Source organism: Cavia porcellus, unplaced genomic scaffold, assembly GCF_034190915.1.
Source record: "Cavia porcellus strain 051 isolate PalLab524CR breed Dunkin Hartley unplaced genomic scaffold, mCavPor4.1 scaffold_12, whole genome shotgun sequence".
NCBI lineage: Eukaryota > Metazoa > Chordata > Mammalia > Rodentia > Caviidae > Cavia > Cavia porcellus.
In genome coordinates this window covers 54,989,795-55,015,818 of record NW_026947495.1, presented here as the reverse complement: position 1 = coordinate 55,015,818, position 26,024 = coordinate 54,989,795, and the positions used below count along the sequence as shown (strand labels likewise).

The 26,024-nt window shown below is 34.9% G+C and overlaps 1 protein-coding gene across 1 annotated transcript in view; it reads left to right on the top strand.

The window, feature by feature from the left end:
- The first annotated feature begins 8,634 nt into the window (after positions 1–8,634).
- Positions 8,635–26,024, top strand: part of Scn7a (sodium voltage-gated channel alpha subunit 7) — an 85,268-nt gene continuing 67,878 nt past the window's right edge. The window contains exon 1 of the mRNA XM_063259206.1: positions 8,635–8,949. The gene's annotated coding sequence lies outside the window, so the exon portion shown is untranslated. The remainder of the gene's footprint in view (positions 8,950–26,024) is intronic.

The following is a 26,024-nucleotide window of genomic DNA, read 5'->3' as shown; positions in this document are numbered from 1 at the left end:
TTCTCTATTTACCTGTCCCTTTCTCTGAGATAGAGGAGACTCAAATTATTTAATCAGAGAATAAGTCTCAAGAATCTTTTTTGTTTTAGAGCATTGATCCATATTTAAAGAAAAACCAGGATGTGTGTAAGTACAAGCGCCTTACTCTTATCCTCATGGTGAAATATCTTACAGATATGTGAAAACAACTGTTATTGAGCTTGTTTATTGTTTAAACTTGCTGCCTTGAAGAAAGCTTAGCCATCACTTCTGGCAAGAAATGTTTTGTTGTTTCCTTTACATTTCTACAAAATGTTTCATTTGCCCTTTAATGCACCTACCACATCAAACTGTACATCATATTTCTTTATCACCATCCTCTAGTAGACTGCAAATGTCTCTTTGTGCCAAGCACAATGTATGACACACAACTGACACTTGGCATTAGTATAAAATCAACATTCATAAAATTAGCATTGAAATCTTCCTTTCCACTTGCCACTGAAAATTGAAAAAAGAAAAAAAGGTCTGAGGTGGCAAAGTATGTGGTATGTTTTCATTGGTTTGGTGGTTTTAATTCTCCCATATGAAATAAACCCAAAATTATGCAATGCAAAAGTTGGACTAGATGTCTAGAGACCATTGTCAGCTCTTGAATATCTAATAATTTGTTATTTATATCATTCCTGCTACTGAATTTAAAGGAGGGGCAAAAGTCATGCTAAATAAACATGTGCTGTTGCAAATTTACATACAATATATACATATATGTATAGTGAATATTACTACATATATAAACTGGTTAACTTTGCATGACAGTTTGATTAGGCAATAGGGTACCCAGACATATAATTAAATATTGCCATGAGTATCCTTGTGGGAAAGCTTCTGGATGAGTGAACATTTAAATTTGTAGATTGACTAAAGCAGATTCCCTTCCCAGTGGAGGTAGTCCCATCCAATCTCTTGAAGGTTGAGTAAGAAGGAGTTATTTCAGTTTTAGAAAAGAATAAAAGACTGAGTATCTTCTAGCAGGGATAATGGTCTTCGGACCTGGATTCAGACTGATATAACATCATTATCGTCCCGGGAACTCTGGTTCCCCAACCCCTGATCTTGGGATGTCTCAGCTTCCATAATCACATAAAGCAACACTAATCTGAGAAATTAATGAGAGGGAGAGAAAAGGAAATTAGCAATGGATAAAATAAGGGGAGGAAAAGAACAGCTATAGATTCTTAATTTTAGACCAAAATTACTTCAGATGTCTATTTTTAAATTCAGATGTATTGAATATGTTCACCAATCTTACCAAATTTACAACTAGAATAAAAAAGATCTGATCTCTAAGCCAAAATTATGTAAAATAACTCCAATGAGAAAAGTTTAATACAATGTCATAGCGTTGGAGCAGAAGCTTAATTTGCTAGCATACAAACTTGAATCTGAACACTAGGGGGCAGTCAGGTAATTTTCATTTCAAATAATTATGCATCTAAATTCTTGCTACAGAAACGTTTGATTTGAAGCTGTCACTCTGACACAGTTAGTAAATAGTAACTGGATGCTAATTACCCACAATGTGCAGATTCTTGAAAAATATGTTGAGAAATAATGTTGCAATTCATAGTTGTTTAAAATGAAGTAATTTCAAATGTCCAATAGCTACATATGACTAGTTACTCCTATACTTGAGGGTAGAAAGTTCTTTAGCATAGCATCAAACTACATGAAGATCTAGAATAAAATCAGATCTTTTGAAAAGTGCAGTAGAGTGAGTTAGGAAAGGGAAGAGTAAACAAACACAGAAGTTTCAAAGAGGACATAAAAATAAAGGCATATTCTAGCATTTGAAAAATCTTCTTCCATAGCTTTCAATAGTTTCTCCCTGTTTCCAGTATTCCAACAGGATGTCATGATTTTCTAGAGGGAGGCAGCAAAGAATTCCCTAAAGTCTTAAAATACACAAAGATAAACAACTGAAGATAAAAAGTAAGACCCAATAGGGTGAAACACTGTTATAAAGATAGCTGATTCATGTTTAAATGACTAATTCTTTCACTTTGTATAATGCTCTAAAGAAAAAAAAATCAATTGCTTCTCTGCTTAGAAACATTTTACGATAGACGTAGATGATTAACTTCTTACTACAGCTGATGTTTGATGTGTCAGCTGACATACTGTTGCTCTTCCTGGTGTGCTTGGGTCCACGCTGACTATTGATTCACTCAAGACTTGTTGCCAGGATCAGTTGTAATGCAGTGGGAGTGGTCCTGAAGACAATTATATTCTGTTTATGCAAGAGATAGAATCACATCTCCAAGCGAATTGTTAAAAGAAAAGAGGGAACAAGTGTTAGTCTAGGCCTGAATGAAAGACTTCACTGAATGTAGGGGTGAAGTCTGGAAAAAGGATAGAGGTGAATTTCTCAGGCTCAGCTATCAATGTAATGTGAGAAAAGCTAATTAAAGATCTGGTAGTTTTTCTGGAAATTCCTCTTATTCCGGACTAGGTGAAAATGAACAAAAACTCTTTGGTGAGTTACTTCTTGAATATTTTTTTGAGGAAATATATAACTCAAAGTTCATTTTTTCCTCCAGTTGGGTTAAACAGATAAAGTAGTGTTATGATTTAGACTAGAATGTCCCTCCCAAACTATTAGGTGCTCAGAGCACACTTATGGAAGGAAGTTGTAACATGGGGGTGCTATATTTATCAGTGGACTAATCCACTGTTAGGTTCACAGCTAACTGTGCTTTTAGGAGGCAGGAACTTGTTGGAAGTGGAGGGATACATCTCTCTTCTTAATTGCTATTTTTCTGCTTTCTGGCTGCCATGGTTTGGACATGATTCTACTGCCACATCTTCCACAATGCTATTTCTGCCTTGGAATCAGTTAACCATGGACTGAAAACCTCTTTACTTTAAATTGTAGATGTGGGGTGTTTTGACACATAGTTGGGGACCAGAGAAGAAGGATGATCATAGTGACTGTACCTGACCTGTGGTTTAGAAGCCTTTGAAATTGGTTTGCAGAAAGAGTTTGGAAAGATGTGGAGAAGCAGGTTGAATGTTGTGGCCAAGTTGTACAACAATAATCAGAACTGAGAAGTCCAGAATACAGAAAGAAAGGCATCCAGAGGGTAAAGCTCTTATTTCTACTATACCTTTCCACCACGTCATTTCTGTCTTGAGGTCAGCCAGTCATAGACTAAAATCAGGAACCAAAATAAATCTCTCCTCCTTCTGAGCTGTAGATGCTGGGTGTTTTATCCCAGCAATGGAAACGTGACTAAAACAAACAGGAATCAAGTTGAGCAGCTGGGTATTATTATGTCTCCATATTGGTGTAATAACTTCCTAAGAGATTATACATAAACTTGATTTTTATGTTTTATTAAGTTAAAGCATAAACATAATTTTAAAAAATACCCACATTGAGTTATATCAAAACCCTTTCCCCTTCCTGAATTCTCTTCCAAGTGAATTACTTTAACTGTTGCATATGTACTGTCTTCTCCAATTTATTAATAATATGTGAATGCTGATTACTCAGAATTTGTCATTGTTAGATACCATCTATAATATTTCTAATATGGAAAATAGCATTTTACCTGTCTTACATTTACTTGTCATGCAAACATCCTGCCAATCTGGCTTTATGAAGTTGATCAAATCCATAATGGTTACATTCTGCAAAGCTATAGTACTGGAATATATATATATATATATATATATATATATATATATATATATAATGATTCCATATATATATTTATGTTTTTTATTTTCTTAGACTTAACCTTTGAAAAGCACCTAAAATTTATAAATTTTTACATTTCTGGTGAACAGTTTTCACTTTTAACTTTTCTGTAACATACATATGTCTCCAGTGGCCATCTGGACTGCTGCTCTCAGGACCTGCTCTGTATCTGGCACATCTATTTCCACTGTTAGGAAATATCTTTACATTCTCATGAATTTAAATCTTGTTTATTGGCTGCTAGGAACATTTTTTTGCTTGATTTTGCAATGCTGGGCATAAAACTCAAGGCTCATGCATGATAGGACAGCACGCTATTGCTGAGCCACACCTTCAGCAAATTCTTTACTCCTTCCTTGTATACATTACATTAGCTAGTAACTTCTTAAGCAAGAATTCCTAAAGAATGTTATTATTTAAATGTGGATAAAAATTTTTATGAGCTTCCAGGCCTTGAAAATTATTCATATTCTCTCATACTGATGGGTAGTTTATTTCTGTATACAATATTAAGTTTGGAAATCATTTTTTCTCTGCAAATTTGAACATACAACTCTATATGCTCTGGATTCCAGTGATGCTATTGACAACTGAATAGCGTTTATAGCCCAATTCCCAACCAGACTGTTGTTTTTAATTTATAGATTTAATTAAATTTTCACTAGTTTTAAACCATGTCATTTCTCTGGACTGGAATCCCTTCCAAAGTTTCATATTATATCTAACTGTAATATTTTAGTAAACTAGGTCTTGTAAATGTCCTTCTGTCTTTACTTGCTTTCTATGACCTCTATATATTTGGAAAGCAGTAGCCAGGTATTTTGTATAATATTTCTCAATTTGGCCCTGCTTGATATATTCTTTGGATTAGATTTAGTTCATATAATTTGGTAAACTGCCACAAAAGTGATACTGATACCCTCTTTAGGAGGAAACATGATATCTGCATGTCTTATTGTTTCTGAGAAATAGACTATTCAGTTTTCTACAATTTTGAAGTAGCCCTTTCCAGTTTTATTTATCGATTAAGTCCAAATTTTTATGGTCTGAGATTTAGGACAGTATTGAAGACTGTGATAAGGATTTAATTTTTTTTGAGAAATTCCTACAATCCAAACATATAAATAGAATTTTATTAGAATTCTAGACACATAGAAATAAAGATAAACAACCGACTCTATACTGTACTGTATTTGCATCAGTATGTAAGTATAATAAAAATGAAAAAAATTCATAAATATTTCCCATGCTATTGCACAAAACACTTAAACAATCAATATGTAATTGTTAAAGAAAATAAAGTCTTAATAATCATAAGTTTGAGTTAGGTGTAAGAGCCCGGTGACACATTGCTGTCTGCCATGTATAAAGCCTGGGCTTAATCTACAGCACCTAAAGTATATTGCAGGTTTCACGTGCTCAGGAAAGCTTGTTTTTCGTACTATGATTTGTATTTTATTTCTTCTTTGAAACATAGCCTTTGATATTGCCAATAATTCAAAACCATGCCTTATTATTTCATAATAAAGGTAGGAAATGTGTCTATCCCATCTCCTTACACTGACATCCGTGAAGTCAGAATCAACACCTGCCATTTAAACACATGGCACAGGAGTAATGCTCCCAGGGTTGTGGTTGAAGTGTACTGAAATGACACAAGTTTTTCTTGATAGGAGGCTGTGCAGCTATGCAACATTCATTTTTTGAATACATACTAAGAAAATAGAGCTTATCTTTGTATGTTATTTAATAAAAACAAAAAATGTGTACACTTGTGGATATATAATAATATTTAGACCTACATATACATGATAGATTTATTGAAGCTAAATAACATATGTAGCACTTTAACAATTTATTTTTCTAAGGAGAACACTGAAATATGTTTTTAAAATATTTTGTAATTTGTGATAAATTATTATTAAATGTGCAAGCAGTGAAAATCACTGAAAGCTAATCATTCAGTCTAACAAGTATTTTACCCTTCAACAAGAAACTTTCCTTTCTTTCCTGTACTGACCCTTAGGTTCTGATAACTACTTTTTTCTTTGTATTTCTATCAGATTGATTTTTAAATCTTTCACATTTAAATGAGATCACACAAGTGTATTTTTCCTGTGCCCGAGTTATTTCACAAAGCATTATGTTCTGTATTTCAATCCATGTTGTTGTGAATGACAGAATTTCCTTACTTTTTTGAGACCCCTAGTGTTTGTGAATATCTGTCATATGTTCTTTGTCATTTCATCTGTTGATGGACGCTTCACTACAAGTATCACTTCAAAATAATAAGTTCCTTTGGATATATGTCCAGAAATGAGAATGCTAGACCATATGGTATACTATTGTTAGTACTTTAAAGAACTTCAGTACTCTTTTCTAAAGCACCTAATTTACATTTTCACCAACAGTGCACCATATTTCTCTTTTATCCATGTCTTTGCCATTATTTTTAACATTCATGTTTTTGTTATAATGGCTCTTGCAAAAGACAGTTTCTTTTGGTGTTCTTGTAGGGTAATTTATGTCACAGTCCCTTCACCTTCCCAACAGGCAAGATGGAAATTTATTTTCTAATTCCTTTTCTGGTAGCTCTATGCTTCATGTCAAGTTTCTGCAGCCAGTGGAAATTTTCACATCTTTGTAAACAGAAGCATTAATGTTGAAAGATATTGGCATGATGAAGCCAGAGCAATGAACACTTTTCATCTTTCAGACAATCTGTAGTCTTTTCCTATGATGAGGTGCTACATTCTTCCAGGAAGCATACAGTTGATAAGATCATGCTTGGAGTTCAAACTTTTAGTAAATTGCTATTTACTATAAAACCCAACCTTTGTTAAGGTAGTTCCATATACTTGTGGATGCAATAAAGGAGAAAGTACATTTGTGCAGTCATGCAACATATATTCTAGGGGAGCATGAAAGAAATGAATATGCAAGAGATATTTAGCATGCAGGTAACTTTTATATAAAGCAACAAATCAGTGGCTATGACAAATTGCAAAGTGCACATGTGGAAATGAGAGCTGTGGTGATATGAAGAACATGGTACTTCTCTAGGGACAAAATCAGAAGTTGTATGTTTCATACAAATTGTTCTTTGTGTTGAAATGGATGACAGGGCTATTAACAATGAAAGCACTAGTTTGGAAGGAGAGACTTTTGTGATTATAAACGCAAAGTAAGTTGTTAGTAAGAATGTCCATAGAGTCAGATGGCTGTTAACAGAAAAACAAATTGATCAATCAGAGGACTTTGTAAAGGAGAGTTCTGGTTTCTTTGTTTTAGAAAGAGAGATGGCTTGTGTTCTCTAACACAGAGTGTTGCCAGTCTCAGATGTGACAGTATGCACCAAAATTGCACACCTTGGCTCTATCGACGTTCCCAACAATGACACCTGTGAAATTAGGATCAACAGCCCCCATCTAAACATGCTGCAGGAGGAACGATGCTGCCAGGGATTTATCTGGTCCAAGTGTAGTGTGGTAGAGCAGATTTCTCTTTGCAAGGCAGAAAAAAAGTATGTAGAGACTTTTCCTATTAAATATTTAGAATGAAAAATTTAGAAAATATAACTTTTATTTCATAAGGAAGAAATGTGGAAAACAAAACCTACCACACATTTGTTTCTGTTGAGAAAATCAACACAGGAAGCTACTTAGTTAAATACATACCAGGAGCTTACATTGCAAAAATATTTCAGATTTAGCTTTTTACATTATTTCAGTGTTAAGAAAATTTTTTAAAACAACAAAAACATTTGTCCAATTCAGATCATAAATTTAATTCTTTTGATTTCCCTGTTATTTGACTCTTGCTTATATTGCCAGTTATTTATTGGAGCCATTTATTTGTTTATTGCACATTTCTTTTTAATTATTTCAAGTATTTTTTAAGCTTTAAGATATTTGATAATGTTTACAATTTTATTGGGGAGCATAAATTGAAACGCTGCCAGGGGAAAGTTCCATGGACTAGAAAATGTACTAATCATTTCGACCGGAGGGGAGACAGCAGGGTGATTTAGGTATCCTCTCTTAAAAAGAAATCAAGTTGGACAATACAGAATCATTACTGATATTTTTTAGATGTCATAATCATACCTCATTGAGCTGTTTAAAATGCTATTATCTAGAGACACACACTAATGCGTTTTTGAATAAAACACTGTGTTCTCAAAACAAGGCGCTCAACAAAGAGTATTCTGTGAGGATTACAAAATGACTGTTGCAAAATTTTCCAAACCCCTCTTGGGGACAAAGCCCAACATCTCTTTCCTTAACCCTCAGACTATACTGCAGAGTCCCAGTTTTCTGAAACATGAAAAACTTTTTTTTTCCTTGTAGCTCATGTCTCTCATCATTAGCTTGGGAATAAAAGGTAAAGCAAGAGATTTCAATGATCCCAACCAATCCTTCCCTAAAGAACACGTCTACATCACACACTAATCTACAGCAGTGTGCAGCCTTGGAGGCTGAAGGCTGACAATCAACTTCCCTGGTGTACTCTGTTGGGTGCAGCAAGGCAAAGTTAAAACCCTGAAGGTAAGAATCCGAGTTTGCTGCCTTCCTGTCTTCCTCTCTCCTCCTCATTTTCCTCCCCGCTCGGCCACCCCAGGCAAACCCAGCACAACACGCGATTTAGCTACATCCTGCCCCTGTCCTCTCTGCTTGGGCCAGCCGCCCCGCACCCCCTCGTCTCCAGTCCCCAGTTCAGGCTCCTCTAGCTGTCCCCTCTTGCAGGCAGTTGGAGGCGCAGACTCCCTGCCAAAGCTGTGCTCCCTCTGCAGCTGGTCTCCGTTAGCATCACCCCGCCCACACCCAAGCAGAAGGCGAGCACTGGTCTGGGCATGAGGGCGGGGGAGAGTGTGGCGTGGCTGGGAAGGGGAGGGAGGAGTGGGAAAGAGACAAATACAGCTTCCCATCCGCCGACTGCTACGCCGGGCTCTTGGCTGGAAAAGTCTCCAGGTCAGCGGCTGGGGAGTTGCTCCAGGCACCCCTTTCCTAGCCTGCAGCTCAGGTGGCCCCATGGAAACGGCTGCAGCTGCTGAGGGCAGACACCAGCCTAGAAACATCTAAGCAGCCAGAGTTGAACCCAGAGGTCCGTGAAGAAAAGGAAGCTCTGGAGGAAAGGGCTCCGGGAACCTTACTTCTTGGGGTTCCCTCAAGTCCTCGTGGAGGTGGAGGCCTGTCACTTGGTAGCAAGTAAGTGCGATTTTCATGCTATGGTGTCCGGTACTAGGATGGCGATGGCTGCTGCCAGCTTTTCCCACTCCCACCTGCCCCTCCCTGTACACACTCTGAGAGTCCCCAGCAAGAGATGGAAATGAGGATTTCAGACTCTGAGCCACCTACACTAGGAGCAGCTGTGGACCGTGGGTGTTTGCTCTGCACTAGGTGTGTGGCTGCTATCACATCCTCCCTGCAAGGTGTGGAAACCAAGGTGCTCCCGTAGGTTAAAATCTCTAGAAAACCTGTACGATGATGACTTCTATTCTGCATGACACACTGATAGTACAGATAGAGCATAGAGCAAAAGCTTACGGAGGTTGGACTATGCTTCTAAGGCATCGAGTCTTTATTCTGAGCAATTACATTTCAAGCTCGATGTTTTTCTTATAGAGTACAAATCGCCAATATAAAGGTAGAGGGAGAAATGTGATGGGAATTGATGTGCTTAGTGTAACCACCAACCATGGGGGTGTTTTCGGCACAGCTTTGCTGCACAGAGTTTGCGTTTTGCATGTTGTTTGCTTGCTTGCTGTATTGTTAAGCCCTGTAAAACATCTACCTCTGGAGCTCCAGTTCTCTTTGAGAAGTGATGATGTGACGGTACCCCTAGAACTTAGGACATTGGTCAAATCAAGATAAATGATAAATTCTTGTGGAATTATTCACTGATGGGCCAGTTTTATTAATAGAAAGATGGAGTTAAACTTCAGTAATAATCAAGAATATATCTTGAAATAAGAATGAGTGGGAATTTCCCTGTGGTTATTATTTAGGTGTGTAATTTTTGGCAAAAAAAGAACTTGAACTCTGTGATAACCAGTGTCCTGGGAACTGTGCCTGTTAAAACTAGCTTTTTAAAAAGCTACTAAAATTCAGTTGCTACTTTTACAGGTAAAGAAGATAAATCAAATGAGGGATAATTTGGTAAAATTATCTGGCTAATTAACAAACGAATTGGAAGATCACTGAAGAAATCTGTTGAATTTAGAATTATAAAACTTTATGTACAAACAGAAAATTATTTAACTTGATTAACCTTTGTTTTCCTGAGTTGTAAATGGCACATCAAAAAGTTCTACTGGGGATAAATTCATAAGAATTTCATGAAGAATTTTAGAAGATGTCATATTTTGTACAATTGCGGTTAGCGTTGGGAAGATCTTTGGGCGGATCTCTCTAGAATGAGTGGAGGGAGTGAAATCCAAGTTCACCTATCTTTTACTATTTGTACTATTTAAAGCATATTGTAACTTGTAAACTTTCATTCTTACAAAAGATTGTGCTTTGGCTAACGTCTCATATGTAAACACCTTTGAATATTCTGTAGATTATTATCCCTTTGATTTTTAGTTTGAAATTTCACTTTAGATGTAAACACTGCTTCCTGAAGATTAAGTTATCAAGCATAGTGAATATTGCTAAATTTATTGATCCATTAAGTAATATAGGAAAAACAAAGTTTATCAATTACTCCACATACACACACACACACACACACACACACACACACACAGACACACACACACACACAAAGATTCATTGCATTCAAGGAACAGATACTATGAGCCTTTTTCTCCCTTGGATTTGTTTAAAAAAGATAGTAAAAAAACCTCAAATTGGACACAGACACTGGAAAAGAGGCTAATAGATACCAAATAACATGGTCAGGCCCCTAAACACATTGTAACAAATCACTCTCCATCAGGGAACTGGAAGAAGAGCTAAACACATAATGGACAATTTGTCCCAAAAATCTAATGTTATACCTGATTTGATAGGATAATTAATGCACATTCTCACCAATTTTGTTGTGGCAAAATAAATGCATATTAAGCTAATAGAAATTAAAGCACCAATATTTTACCTTATTTAGAGAAGAAGTAGCCCGTGAAGTTCTGCTTTTATTTCATCAGCATCAGATCTGTCTTGTAACTGGGCTACTAAGAGACTGATGTGTAACTCTCTACCTAATACCTGAGATTCTCTGTTGAAAACATATGGTGACAAAATTAATGAAAAGGGGCATTCTTATTTCTGAGAATATAATCCTGTTACGTCCACATAGGTCAATATCGGTGTTGTTCAGTTTGAGGGGAATATTTCCAACACCTGTTCACCTTCACAGGGCTGCCAGCCACGCACAGTCACCCAATATTGCATAGGACTAAACTAGAAACAGATCTCACTTTTCCCCACTATGTCCTCTTCTCTTCATGGGGCTAACCAATACTGTCTAAGTGAGGTCTTATTTCTCCATTGAAAAGGGAGCTCATGAGCGTGGAGGGAATATTTTTATCTGTGGGCTTTTTGCAAGTGGTACATGTTTCTTGACCAATCTATGATCCAGATTTATGTATATTTGCTCTATTATTGGTTTGCTTATAAATAAACTATGTTCAGTTTTAATATATGCCAATCTAACATCTCCAACAAACAGATATTCCTGTTGTGTATTTAGTATTTCTGACTGGACTGGCTCACCCTGTCTGAGAATAACTATCTCGGTAGATACCTCTGGTTCTGGTGAGAGTCCAGCTTGATGAAACTAGCATGAAAGATAATGAAGAAAGGATACCACCAAAATGTGTCTGAGATTAGAATGTTTGGTGCAGATTTAGGTGGTACAGGTTTAGAGACCGTGGTCTGTCACTGAACATACTGTGTCAAATGAAATATTCCTTTCCTCTGACTTAAATTGTAAGGTGAAGCTCCTAGTATACCTGTCTCATACTTTGAGGTTTCCTAGAGTTTGCCTGGTCTAAATGCACCAGATTAGTCTCTGTCTTAGGCCTGGTCTATATTTACTCTCTTTTCTGGGCTCTCTGGGACTATGCTTGTTACTTTTTGTGTAACTTAGAGTGATATAAAAACTTACTCACTTCAATCGGTTTCAAATATCCTCTCAATTTACACTCTAATTTGAGAAAGGATCTGGCATTTATTATGCTTGCATCCACATTTGAAAATTGGAGTAGATTTTGAACATGACAGAATCCTGAATACATAGACAGACTCCTTCACAGTTACTAGGACAGAGACAAAATAGCTATTTTCACCAGACCTCCAGGATTCCAATAAATAAACCAGTTCTGGAATTTAAAGAAAAAAGTACTTTTGTAGGTCCAGTGGCATCTAAAATGGTAGACCACAAAGGCCATAGGACTGCTGGTGAGTACACAAGTTACACTTCTATTGGATCTCTTTTGTATTAATCAAGCAGGACCAAGAACATATTCCTCTCTTGTGATCATTTAAAGGGCCTGCGGCCAGATTCTTCTGGTCCAGAGTCTAATTGACTATGGTTATAACAGTAGTACTGAAAAGATTCTGGCCTGACCCCAACATGTTTGTTTTGGTACACTGGAAAGTAACAGCACGTAAGTTTTTATTGTATCTACAGAAACAAGAGACTTTCCTAGTGAACCACAAAGTATTCTACAGATGCTCAAGTAAACGAACTTTTTTTTTTTTTTAAGCCAGTCAAACGAACTTTAAATGAGACAACTCTCCTTCAAGTTCCTGGAACCCTTAGTCTCCATCTTCCTCAGAGACTTAACGTCCTGTCCATCTCTGTCCAAGTATTCGAACTTCCCCTGAGCTTTTCTTGGACACATTCTTGTACTTGAATTTGAGGTCAGGTGCTGATCTAAAGATTTTTTTCTTATGTATCAGCTTCTAGAGAAAGTTGCTTATGCTTCTAGGAATGTGTGTGATTTGTACTTTTTTTAGAAAGACAATACCTCAATACTTGATTTTATTTTAATGAAATTTCATCATTAGAATCTAAATTTTCTTACTTTGTAGGAAGAAAGTTCAATTCTGAAAAGAGAATTTGTATATTTGGGAAGAGAAGGAACATATGCTTTTGCACTTTTTCTCATATTTATTTGTTTATTAGACAATTTCCTTGTTTTTGAATTCAGAAGAAAGCATGGATTAATATTCTTGAGAGTTATAATTGGAACAAAATGTTACTGCATATGACAAATGACCTTCTTACTGATATTCTTTTGTGTGTATATACTATGTTTTATTTATCTACTCTTCCACTGATAGGTTGCTTCCATACCTTGGCTATGTAAATAATGCTGCATTGAACATGGAAGTGCAGAGAATGCTTCAAAATAATGATTTCAATTCCCTGGGTAAAAATACTGTGTATAACTTCATGGATGAACCTGGGAACATTATGCTAAGTGAAATATTCCAGGCATAGAAAAAATATGGTTACCCCTCAGTACCCATAGATGGTGTCAGGATATCTTGTAAATACCTGGATCTATCAAAATGCTCAAGTTTCTTACATAAAATGATATGATATTTGTGTTTAACTTGTACACATCCTGGATATAGTTCAAAATAATTCTGGATTACTTATACACTATATATTGCAAATATACTTAACTTGTGATAGTGTATTGTATAGGAAGAGACAATAGGAAAACATATGTATGTGTTCCACATAAATCAATCATTGGTAATTCATGACTGATCGGATTTATAGATGCAGAGCTAATACATACAGAGGATGACAACTGTATGATTTCACTTAAATATGAAATCTAAAAACAACTCAGAAAAATAGAGTAGTTTCTAGAGGCTGGAAGTGGGGGAGTAGATAAGAGAAAGGGAGTGATGCAGGACAAAGTATACCAAGAGTCAGACTGAAAGATTTAGTGACTCATTGCTCAGCATAGCAACTAGGATTAACATTAAGGTATATATATATATATATATATATATATATATATATATTCTTGCCACAAAGAAATGATTATGTAGTTTCATTTAATAGTTTCACAATATATACAGTTATGGAACATCACATTGCACCTCATAAAATATGCATTTATCATTTATGAATTAATAAAATCTAAAATAGTAACATACATTAATGTATTTGAGAAAGTTGCTTATTTATAATTTTCTTCCTCACGATAACATTCTATGAAAACATTGACTGAAGTTGCCAGAATGAGAGATTGGAGTCCAGAATGAAGTGAATAAATTGAAGAACAGGATCTAAAACCAATGTGAGTTGATCTGGGATCACAATAGAGACACAGTAAGAATCCTGATTCATGGCAAAAGTGTAAAAAGTCAATTAATTTAGACTGGATAAACTTCCTGCCAGAGGCAAATACTTTATCAGTTTTTTTTTTTTTTGTAAGAATGTATTTGGTTTATGTATTATACTCTGGCTAAGTAGTTTGAAGGTAATGATATGCAGTATAGTAAGTATTAGTATTATCTTATTATTTGGCTATAAAATATTTTAATTTCTCATAAAAACAGATGGGCACCATTAAGCTCTTGGTCACTGTGTTTTCTTCACAGTGGCCCACTCTCATCCTGTAAAATATACTTCTCTTCTTACTTTTAATTGGTCCACAATTTCTAGAGCATTTTGCTTTTCCTAACAATAATTACTGTAAAACCTCACTGTCTTTTGAAAAATATAACCTGGCATGAGATACTCAAAACTGGAATGGAAGTAACCAAAGTGGAAAAATAATCCAAAAGAGGAAAACAGACTGAAGACAAGGGAGAATTTAAAGTTCTTTTTACCTGAATGGCTGCAAATTTCCAGGTAGAATGGTGTGATTTCAGGTCAGTTATCCTTTTTTCCCAAAACTTGAGTGTGTGAACTTTGTTTCAGTATTTTAGCAATACATATATTATGAGTCATGTTTAAATACTATAAAAATATTAACCAGACAGCCCTAGAAATCTGTAACAGCTTTTTAGTACTTTTCCATAGATATTTTATTTATTTCTGATGGGAGAAATATGCTTATTCTCTCACATGTAATTTTATGTGCATAATTATAACAAAGAAGTAGATGGATGTATATAATTATAAGAAGTAGAGATCACATTAATAGTTATCAGAGGTTGGGATGGATTGGAGGAGTTAGGGGCAGATTGGTGAAAGAATACATGATTAAAGTTAGAAGGAAGAGATTTCAATTAGCCAGGTGACTATATTTAATGATGATATATTGCATTCCTGAGAAAAGTAGGTGTTATTATCACAAAATAATTATATGAGGTAAATATATTTGTTGCCTGTCTTGAATTAACTATTCTGTAATGTAACTATACTTCATCGTATGCTGTACATAATGAAAACACGAAAAAAATGCAATGCTGTTTACAAAATAAAAAGTATTTTTAAAACTTGCTTAATACTGAATGAGGCAACTTCTCAGATTTACATTTTTAACTTAGTTGATTTGTTGACTATCTTTGAGCACAAATCTGTTTTATTCCTTTATTATTGACTCGTATTCCTTCATTGTAACATAATTTATAGTGTTAGCTCCTTAGGGTAAACAGTTTATTCCCCCTCTTGTGAGCTAAAATTGTGTTATGATAAACATATTTGCAAATCTGACTTCTTAAACTTCTATAAGAATTTTGATAAGGCAGCTTAATTTCGGGGCCAGAGTACAAGAAATGAAAAACAAAACACCAATACACACTTTCAGCTGAACTGCCTGAGAGTACCATCACTTCCCCAAGATACACTATCAAAACTCATTCTAAGAAGGAGCATCTCCATTATGTCTCTACAGAGTTTTATCATTAATATTATTGATTATGCCAAGAAATTTATAGCACCAATGATCTTTTTCTCAGACTCTACTGCTTCCTAGACATCAATGATTATATTTTTATAGCTTCTTTTAAAATTACAAACCACTGTTTCAAAAATCATTTGAGATATAAACCCTGCAGCAATAAAGGATTCTAGTTAGAGAGTTTTACGGGGAAGAGATTTACATGTGAGTATTTAGCTGAGAATCATTTGGAATGTATGAAAAAAGGAAAAACAAAGCATAATACATCTTTTAAGTATAGAGAAATAGTTCCACAAAAACTCTATTTAAATTGGTCGTTAAACAGCTGAAACGGTCAGCAAGTATGATTCCTACATTCTCAACCATGTAGATTCTATTTTATTGATTATATTGTCTCTGTAACCTTCACTTCTGCAAATGGTACTGTCTAGCTCCCAGTTAACTTATTTTATTGACCTTAGTATCACTGATATTTGAGTATCATTGATGCAATAGGCTTGATACATTGTTCTTGCTGGTATGGAGCATAATCACTTCAGAATAATTTGAAATGACTGAGAAGTTGTTTTAGCCTTATTTTCTATTCATTTCAGTGTGAAAACGACATTTGAGATATGATGCTTACCCTCTGAGTGTAATGTCCTAAATATGTAATTTTCTTTATTACTTATTTTCATTGCCTTACATAATGGCTATACCCTTGTATTCTAACTTTTTAAAAAATGCATTAGCATTTGCTATGCATAGTATATGCATATGCACACATGTATAAACATACACACAGTACATAATACAAATTTACTATTCTCGTTGGCAAGAACATTTATTTTCTCTTTCTTAGTATCAACTCTAGATCCCAAAAAACACGTAGTTTGATTTTGTTTAGAAGTGATTATTTCAATTTCATGAGGATTCAAAAATGAGCAAGAAGAGGCTATAGCTTCTCTGAGTGGTCTCCTTCCAACGAAGAATCTGTCAGGGTGGTCTTGCTGCATTGCTGGCAGACTACTCAGCAATTCAAAGTGCAAGAGAGAGGAGGCAACACTTCCTTCTGCTGTCCCCCTTTTCCCTTGTTGTGTACATCTTTAAGAAGATGCAGCTCTGGCTGCTGATGTGACATGATGTTGAAGCAGCTCTTACAAGCCCAACTTTCATTCACTGGTTCAACAGCCAGGCAATTTATCATCTAACTCAGAACGCTTTTGAAAAATGAAGAGCATGTCATTAATAATTTGTTCTCAACAACAGGCATATACTCAGATGGTTTCTGGCCACTTGGAACTTTTAGTCCCATTATTTAGAGGTAAAACTGGGTGCATTGTAAGGAAGAAGTAGAAAGCAAAACAAGTTATCCAAGAGGCCTATTGTGAGTCATAAAATAAGGTGAATGACCTAGCTGTGCAGTTATGTTTTCTTTTTTTAATTTATGACTTTAGAGTGATGTTATGACATTATCCTTATGGTTTGAATGCCAGCATAATAAGGTTATTGCTAAACACGCACTTGGTGTATAAAGAAAACTCGAAATCTGAGGGGAAGAGTTGACCAAAGAGATGAAAAGAATGTGGACTTTCTGGAGAAGGAATGCTGTTAATTAAATATTTGTCCAAGAAACTGCAGTTAATGGTTTATCCTTCATACGGGAGATATCTAATAATTGTAATGATGCTTAGCAGGCTGTGTCACATTGATTTCAAGGGGATAAATCCAAAACATTCCTATGTGCCTAGATTAGGCCATATGCTCCTGGGATTTTACATCATTCCCAAGAGATTGCTGATACGGTGTCAAGACCTAGTATGATTTACATCAGCTATGCTGAGAGGATATTTCTCTCTACATTTCTCAGCACCAGAGTATTGGTTCTCTCACCATTTTTGAAGGCTCCAGGATTCATGATCTATGGATTAGAAGTTGTTATATCTAGTCAGCCACCCAGAGTTTGGTGCATTGTTAAAGCTTCCGTGTCAGTATCAACCTAACTCACAACCACAATAGAGGTTTGTGATTGGTCTATAATGACAAGTGTTTCAAAACTTTTCTGTCTGGTCCTTAATTTAGGTTGTGAGAAGTCGAGCAACAATGGAGGTTGGAAGAAATCCATTACCTGGACCAAGGAGCTACTTTTCAACTGTTCTCAAGAGACTCATGAGATAGTTGGAATTTTTTTTTAACCAGATAGTGAAATCAGGTCTTGCATCGCAGGGATTAGCTTTTATGAAGGACTTCAGGATCCAGGGCAAGGTATACACTACATTAGAGACTCCTTTGTATTTCTCTGGGAAATGACAGACATTACTTTTCTTTTACTTGTTGATTCCTAATGTGGCCACTGGCCAGGAAATGCTTGGCTAAGGATGTGATAAACTGAGTTCACTAGGCAGAATTCTAGGACAATTTGCTGCTTTATGACTTGATTTTTTTGAGTAACAGGATGTAATTTAGAAATCCTACAGGATGATTTTGCAACTTTACAAGCAGAATTTCTGAGAATTATTTGAAGACACTGGGGAAATTTACTAGTTTAGAATGTTTGTTTAAACCACTGTATTTGAAAATTCAAGTAGAAACATTTAAGACAGAATCAGATTTACTTTGTGTCCTTGGAAAACTCTTTTTCTATTGTCTTTAACTCTGGCATTATGGTATTTCTTAGTGAAACAGGAGACCCTTCAGAAGCTCTTAACCACCACTGGCCTGCATCCTTCCCTGTTTTTTGAATGCATTAAGCTCCTTCAAGGACATTGCTCTTGAAAACTTACAGTCAGATGCAGGGAGGAGATTTGGTTTGGTGTTTTAGTGCTCACGTTAGCAACACATATACTAAAATTAGCTTAGTCCTGTGGCACTTGTGTATTTGTGCACTTGTGAAATTGTGTATTTCTAATCTTACTATGTCAATAGAGTGTGTTTTTCTAACACTTAACATCTTAGACAACTCACTTCCTCAAGGAGATAGACATTATTTGATTATTGTCAGATATTAGACAACTTGACAATCTGTAAAATCCAGGTTCACTGATATTTTAAATGATTTCATTTCAGTCTCTATGTCTCTTGAAGTTTTAATATTTTTTACACTGCTTAAATCTGTGTAATGGCCCAACTCATAGATGTGAGAGTGCTAGAATATTTTAGAATTCCTTGCTGTGGCAAGCTTAACCAGTAGGTTCTAATTTGTATATAATTATGTTTTCTTTATGTTTCCCTTTCCTAAATTCAGTGATTTTACTATATTACTACTTCTAGTGCACTTATACTATGCTTAGCACTTTAAAAGTATGTATGTGTTCCATAAATTAAGGTCAAAAGCATCACACTGAATGTGTACTTGACTCAAAATACCACACTGTTCCTCAAAATTATGTACAAATATTATGCCTGAATAAAAATTACAGTATGTAAAAATAACCTTGATTTACTTTATTTCCATATAATTCAAATCAAACTATAAAAATGATCTTTTGCAGGAAATAAGTTTACTTTAATGTACCAGAAATAAAAATATTAAAATATATAGACAAAAAATTCCTAAGCATAAGGGTTTGTGCCTGTAATCCAAGCTCTGGTATAACTAATGAAAGAAAATCATGAGTTCAAAGTCAGCCTAGGCAACCCAGCAACACTCAGTCTCAAATTTTTTTTGAAATATGTAAAAAGAACTGGGGATGCAGATCTACACTCCCTATGCTCCCTCTTCAGGGCCCAAAACAAGTAAAAAATAAATAAATATGTATATAAGCATGATTAAATTATAGAGAGACTTACTTGTTTACAACTTTTTTCCCCAATTAATAGCATATTCCAGTGTGCTTCAGAGGGGTCAGAGAGGGATAAAGACACAGGATATATGGGAAGACTAGAGCTAACGATTCTGGAAATCTGAAGACAGCAAAAGCACAGAACTAGGACCCAGAGTAGATTATTCTTAAATCTGATAGATATACTGAAAAGCTTTAGTCAAAATTTGCTGACCTCAGAGCAGAACACAACTTCAGATAGTGCAAAAATAAGAACCATAAACCAAAAGCCATTTTAATTGGAAAAGTTTGAAACAGGTTTGTGGGCAGGGAAGAAAAGTGTGGCAAAAATGAAAAAGATAGCCATGCTAATCAACAAGAATCCAAGAACACCGAGGAAGTATGCCCCCAAAGCATAAACTGTGAGTCAGTTTGGAGGCTAGAGCTGATTTACTTATCAAGTCCACGATTATTTCCCACGGGATGTCAAGTCCGTCCTGCTGGCTGCCGTGAGTCTTCCTGCAGAGAAATACTTCTACTCTTGCAACTGGAAGTCATCATTAATAACTGTGATATGTTTTGGTTATGCCTATGATAAAAAGAAATAGCATTAACCTTCTCTAAAACTATGTGGAATCTGAGAATCTAGAGAGAAGTATGCTCTGCCTTATTTACCCACAAGTCAACCTCCTCTAATCTCAACCATTCCATGTGCAGCGCAGAAGCAGATGGGTGGGAGGGGGAAACGGGAAGGGAGGTTTCTGGCATGGTTTTTTTTTTTTTTTATTTTTTTCACTGAATGTAGCTTTTTATGTTCAAACATAAGTTAGAGACAGTAGTTCGAAGAGGAAACAGATAAAAGCCAGCACTGGGCTCAACCTCCAATACCACACAAAGCAAACAACAACCACCTAAAAAAGCGGGGAGGGAACAACATAAAAACAAGAATAAAATCTAAAAGCGTGAGACAGAAAAGCATACAGATAAAGCAGAAGACAATGTAAAGTACTCGACCCCACTGAGTTTTTAAAATTTAAGATGTGATGTAAATAAAAATTAATATTCTGATGCACCATGTAACAAGGCCTAGTTCTGCTAATGGCTTTTTAATTTTCTTAACACTATGGATAAAGATTTTGTTATCGCTGCTAGATTTGGTAGGAAAATGTCATGCTAGTGTTTCTCTGATTCCCAAGTGGGGAAGCCCAAGGAATGACAAAAGAGGCTATTCTGAGAAAAATACCCTGTCACCGGCTGTGAATGTGCCAGTCTGATCAGAGCTCTCTGCTTCTCTCTTGTTGGTTATGAATGTTGGGGTTACCATCTGCATTTAGGGGAAAATTGTATTTTGTGCTTCCCTAGTATCTTGTTCTGAGGTACTCTAGTTCTGTCTCTCAACTAAAAAAAGAGACTTTTGGTGTTTAACAGTCTCTTTAGTAAATACAGGTAGTTGAATAATTGTTTGAAGAGCACCACAGATGACAAGATTCATTTCTAAAAAGAAGACCTTTCTTGACAACTTTATCATATAGATTTTGAATGTGTATCTGTTTCTAAATTGGTTTAAGAAAAGAGAGAAAAAGGAAATATGTCTAAAGTCCATCAATGTTAATTCCCTGTGACAGGGATAAAAGAAAACACTTTAATAATTCAAGACATCATAATGCCATAAGTCTCTACGAAAGATTGAATATATAAATAAAAAGTGTACATAGTAGTAAAAAAAAAGGTTTTTAAACACATTTATTTTTATTCTCTTTTTATGTAAGTGATAATTAATCAATGTCAAAATTTTTTTTTTCTTCTGTACCAGGGATTGAACTCAGGACTTTGTGCTTGCCGGGCAGACACTTATGCCACAGAGCTAAATTCTCAGCCTCTTAAATGTCAAATTTTAAAAAATAAAATAATTTAAGAATGTCATAGTGTTGAAGATGATCATTGTAATTGTATATCATTATTTATTTGGGCCACCAGTAAGAAGTTAAACTGTGTGTTGCATATTCCCTTCAAAAACATTCTCACATGTTTATTACACAGTGTTTACATTTACGTTCAGCTTGGAGGTTTGATGTATACACATGTCCAACTTTGTTTCTTTTTTGCTAGTCTACTTCTACCTACCCCTTCCCATCTCTACAGGGTCTACATCTCTGTAGACTTTATTAACATTAACAGTATTTTGCTTTTTAAATTATTTATATTTTATGTCTATAATATTAGAGAGATAACTAAAATTTTACCTTTTCTGACTGACATATTTCACATACATACGTCGCACTACAGTCTTAATATTCATTAATTTTCTTGCACATGACTTAAATTCATCCTTGTTTATGAGTCAGTAGCACTCCATTTTGTATATACCTTACATATTCTTTAACTATTAATCTTTAATGGGTGTATAGCACACTACTATGGTTTAGCTATTGTGAGTTGTCTTGCTATAGACATATATAAATATTTCACTGTAGGATATATTCAGTTTTTCTGATAAGATAGTCAGGAGTGGGATGAATGGATCAAATGGAATTGGTAGTTTTATTTTTTCAAGAAATCTCCACACTAATTTCCAAAGTCGTCGTGCTATTTTATATCCTCACCAACAAGATACAAAGTTTCCTTTGTTTACTATACCTTCTTCGATATTTCTAAATTTTTTCAATCTTTGATAATGATCACTCTCACTAGACTAAGATGGAATCTCAGTGTTTACTTGATTTCCATTTCTCTAATGGCCAAAGATGCTGGACATCTTTTAATGCATGGATTGATTTTATTTATTTATTTAGACTTACTATCTAACTATGGATCAGGCTGGCCTTGAACTCAAATTAATAATCCTGCCTCAGCCTCCAAGGGCTGGAATTGCAGGTGTGCACAAACAGATCTGGAATTTTACAGGTCATTTGCATTTCTTTTTTTTGTAATTCTTTCTTTCTTTTGGTTGTCTACTTTTTGAGTTCTTTATATATTCTAAATTTAATCTTCTATTTGAGGAGTAACTGATAAAGTATTCTTTTTCCAATCCATAGGTTGTCTTCTCACAGTATGGTCGTTTATTCCTTGTGCAGAAACTTTTTAATTTAAAATCAAATTTCTTAATATTTGGTATTGTTTCCTGTATAATTTAATTCTGATCAGGAAATCTTATCCTATATCTATATCTACCAGCTTTCTCTTTGAATAGATTCAGTGTTTTTGTTTTTATATAGGTCTTTAATCATTTTTCTTTGATTCCTGTTATGAGCTGAGAAATGTGGATCAAAATTCGTTCTTCCGGATGTAGCGTCCCAGCTTTCCCTGCACCTTTGTTATATTATCTTCATTCCAGACTGTGCTCTTAGCTCCTTTGCTAACAACTTGGTGCCTGAAGGTGCTTGGGTTTGGGTCTGTATCATCTTTTCTATTCCACTGATAAATATGTGTTTTTGTGCCAGTACTGTACTATTTTTACTAATGTGACTTTGTGGTGTAACCTGAAGTCTGGGGTTGTAATGCCTCCTGCCTTGCTCCTGTTACTCAAGATCGTGCTGACTATCCTGTGTCTTTTATGTTTTAAATTGATTTCCGAATTATTTTTTCTAGTTCTATGAAAAAACTTTATGACATTTTTATCACGATTGTAATAAATCTATTATTTTTGGTACTATGGCCATTTTAACAATGTTAGTTCTGCCTATCCAAGAACAAGGAATGCCTTTCTATTTTCTATATTCTGCATTTTCTCTTTAAAAGTTTCAGAAATGAGACAGTTATTTCCATTTGAAAGATGGCTCACATAAAGATGCTATACTCAAAGGATAAAAAATAACAGTAAGTATTTGTTGACTGTGTGGTACTTAACGGTCAGGGTTCTAGTTGTATTATATTTCTTAACTCCTTCCATACTAATATTATTCTAGGAGGTACATATTCAGATTGTTCCAGCTTAATAGCTGAAAAACCAAAGTACGGAAAGGTTATGTGCCCTGCCTATAGTCAAAGCCAGAAGACAGTAAAGCACAGATTTGAATTTAGAATGTATACTTCCACAACTAACCATTTTCCCCAAATATTCATATTATAATAGTTCGAACAAGAATGCAAAATAGCACTAGGTGTATATACGCTACACCTAGAGTTTTCACTTACCATTTTGAGTGGACTTTGTCACAAATCTCTGCTTCTAAATAATCATCCAATCACATAGTAATAATTTGGAATATTTTTAATAATAGTAACAAAATCAATCTGGAGAAAAAGACCATATGATGAACTAAAATCTAAGAAAAGACTTAGTCACACCCAGGACCATTGACTGCAATGTTACTCTTGCCCCTGAAACTGCTGAAACGTAGTGCTCTAATTTCTATCTCATTTGCAAAACTACATTAGAAACTTGAATTGGTGAATTTGGTGAGTTATGCTGAGGTCATGACATCACATTTTAAATGCTTTCACTTCAATAGCAAATCTCCTACCTTATTTATACTATAATAAATTTCCTAAATGTATGTAGTGGGCTACCATGTTAAACAGTATCTTGTCTTACCCAATTTAATGTTCACTATACTCATTAATTTTCATTTTTACAAATCTGAAAGTGTTTTACTTTAGTATCGCTGGCAAAAGAAAAAAAAATTTCTAGATATACCCACCGACATTAACCTATCAACTATTCAGTGATGAAACTAAGAAGCTAAATTAGCCCTGTGGACCCCTTGATTTCTGCACATTTCTAAAGTTGCCATACTGAGGTATCAATTGTTTACTCTTGCCTAAAATATCTATAGGTTGAAAATATTTCTTGTGTTATAATGTGAAGCTATTTAAATTTCGATGTTGACAATTGTGTTAGTGTTTACCTCCACCACCTAACCAGCTATGTGGTGATGGAGAATACAAAAAAACTGATCAATTTTGATTCCTCATCTGTAAAATGGTAATCACAAGACCATATATGCGAAATAAAATAATCCAATTAGAGTCATCTAATTTTATTCTCCTCAAATGATAGCCACTCAGTAAGAATAATCATAATTATAATTACCAGAATATTATGGTAAGTTATAGTTCATACCCAAGGAGAAAAATATTTTTCTATAAAATTTCAACCCATACACCCATAGTTTTTCTGGTTTTTCATCTGTCAGTTGATATCTAAGAGAAATGACTTCCACTTTAATTAGCAACATAAATAATGGCAGAGATAGACTCTGTAGAGAAAAAGCATGAACTATATACAGTAATTGCCAAAAGCTTACTTTCATTGGTCGACTTTTTAGAAAGGCAGTCTAATGGACATCTTAACTATTAATCTTTCCATGTTTTCAGACATTAATGCTGTATTAAGATAGCGCATTGAAAAGCATAGTGACAGAACCATAATATATAAATTCCCCACAGAAATGCTTTTACTGAATTATGATTCAGAGATTAATAATTTAGAGCCTGCACTCAACCTTCTAGAAGTCAAATGTATGCCAATTGCATTTGATAGGTGCTTGGACTGATTTTCAATGCTATAGAGATAATGCCTGCTAGCCATTCATTCTTCAGGTCAAAAATTCAGGGAGTTTCATTCAACATCCAAGTTATCTTTAAAAGAGTCATCAAGATAAGTACCCCTGTTGAGAGACAGAATAATGCTGATGAAGCCTGCATCATGGCATGAGCTTTCTGTTGTCTGATTTAATCTTTACAGCATTGTGAGATATCTGAAGGATTCCAATTTGCGCATATCAGGAAAACAAGGCTCAGAGACGTTATTAAAGTCTCATAGCTAATGGATAGAAAAATGAGAAGTCCAAGATTATTTTATTTTACAGTGGTAACAGAATATGAAAATGTCTGTTCTACATTTACTATGAAATAAATACATGAATCTTAAGGCTGAAAGGTGTCTAGATTGTTTCCATTAATGAAAGCATCTGTGAAGTAAATCTGAAGCCTCCATTTCTATACACTTTTAAGAATAGTAGCCTTAATTTTTTTTTTTAGTACATGTTTGTAGCATTTAATGATTGCTTTCCTCATGAGGATTTGGTATATGTACACGACGCGTCAGAATTCTTTTTCTTACCACTTTTTCTTCCCTTACCCTCCCTCCATCTCTTTATTTCCTTGTCTTTTTGCAATAGAGCTACTTCATGTTTCCTGTTCTCAACCTTTTCTTTTGCTCTTTATGTTTATATTGTGTCTTTCTCCTCTAAGAGAAAACTACATAGCATTTATGCTTGTCCATGTGATTTATTTCACTCACATTATAATCTCAAGGCACATTACTTTTCCTACAAATGACTCAAATTTATTTAGAGTAGTATTCCATTATGTATAAATGCCACACTTTCTTTATCCACTTATCTGTTGATGAACATATAGCTCGCTTCCAACACTTAGCTGTTATAAGTTGTACTTCTATAAACATGGCTATACACGTTTCTCTGTAATCTGATGTATTCAAGTCATTTAAGAAGTTACCTAGGAGGAGAACAGCCAGAGTGCATGGAAATTCTATTTTAGTCTTAACGTGCATAAGCTTATGTTTGTTAGCCATCATTGGGACCATGCAATGCTGAGATTAAAACAGTGCTGATATTCTATCTCACCCTAGAAAGAATGGCTGTTATCAAGAAATCAACCAATAACAAATGCTGGAAGGGGGGTGAGGAAAAAGAGTTACTTTCACTATAGCCCCAAAAGATGTACAAATATGCTATGTAGAATTATTTTTGCTTATATT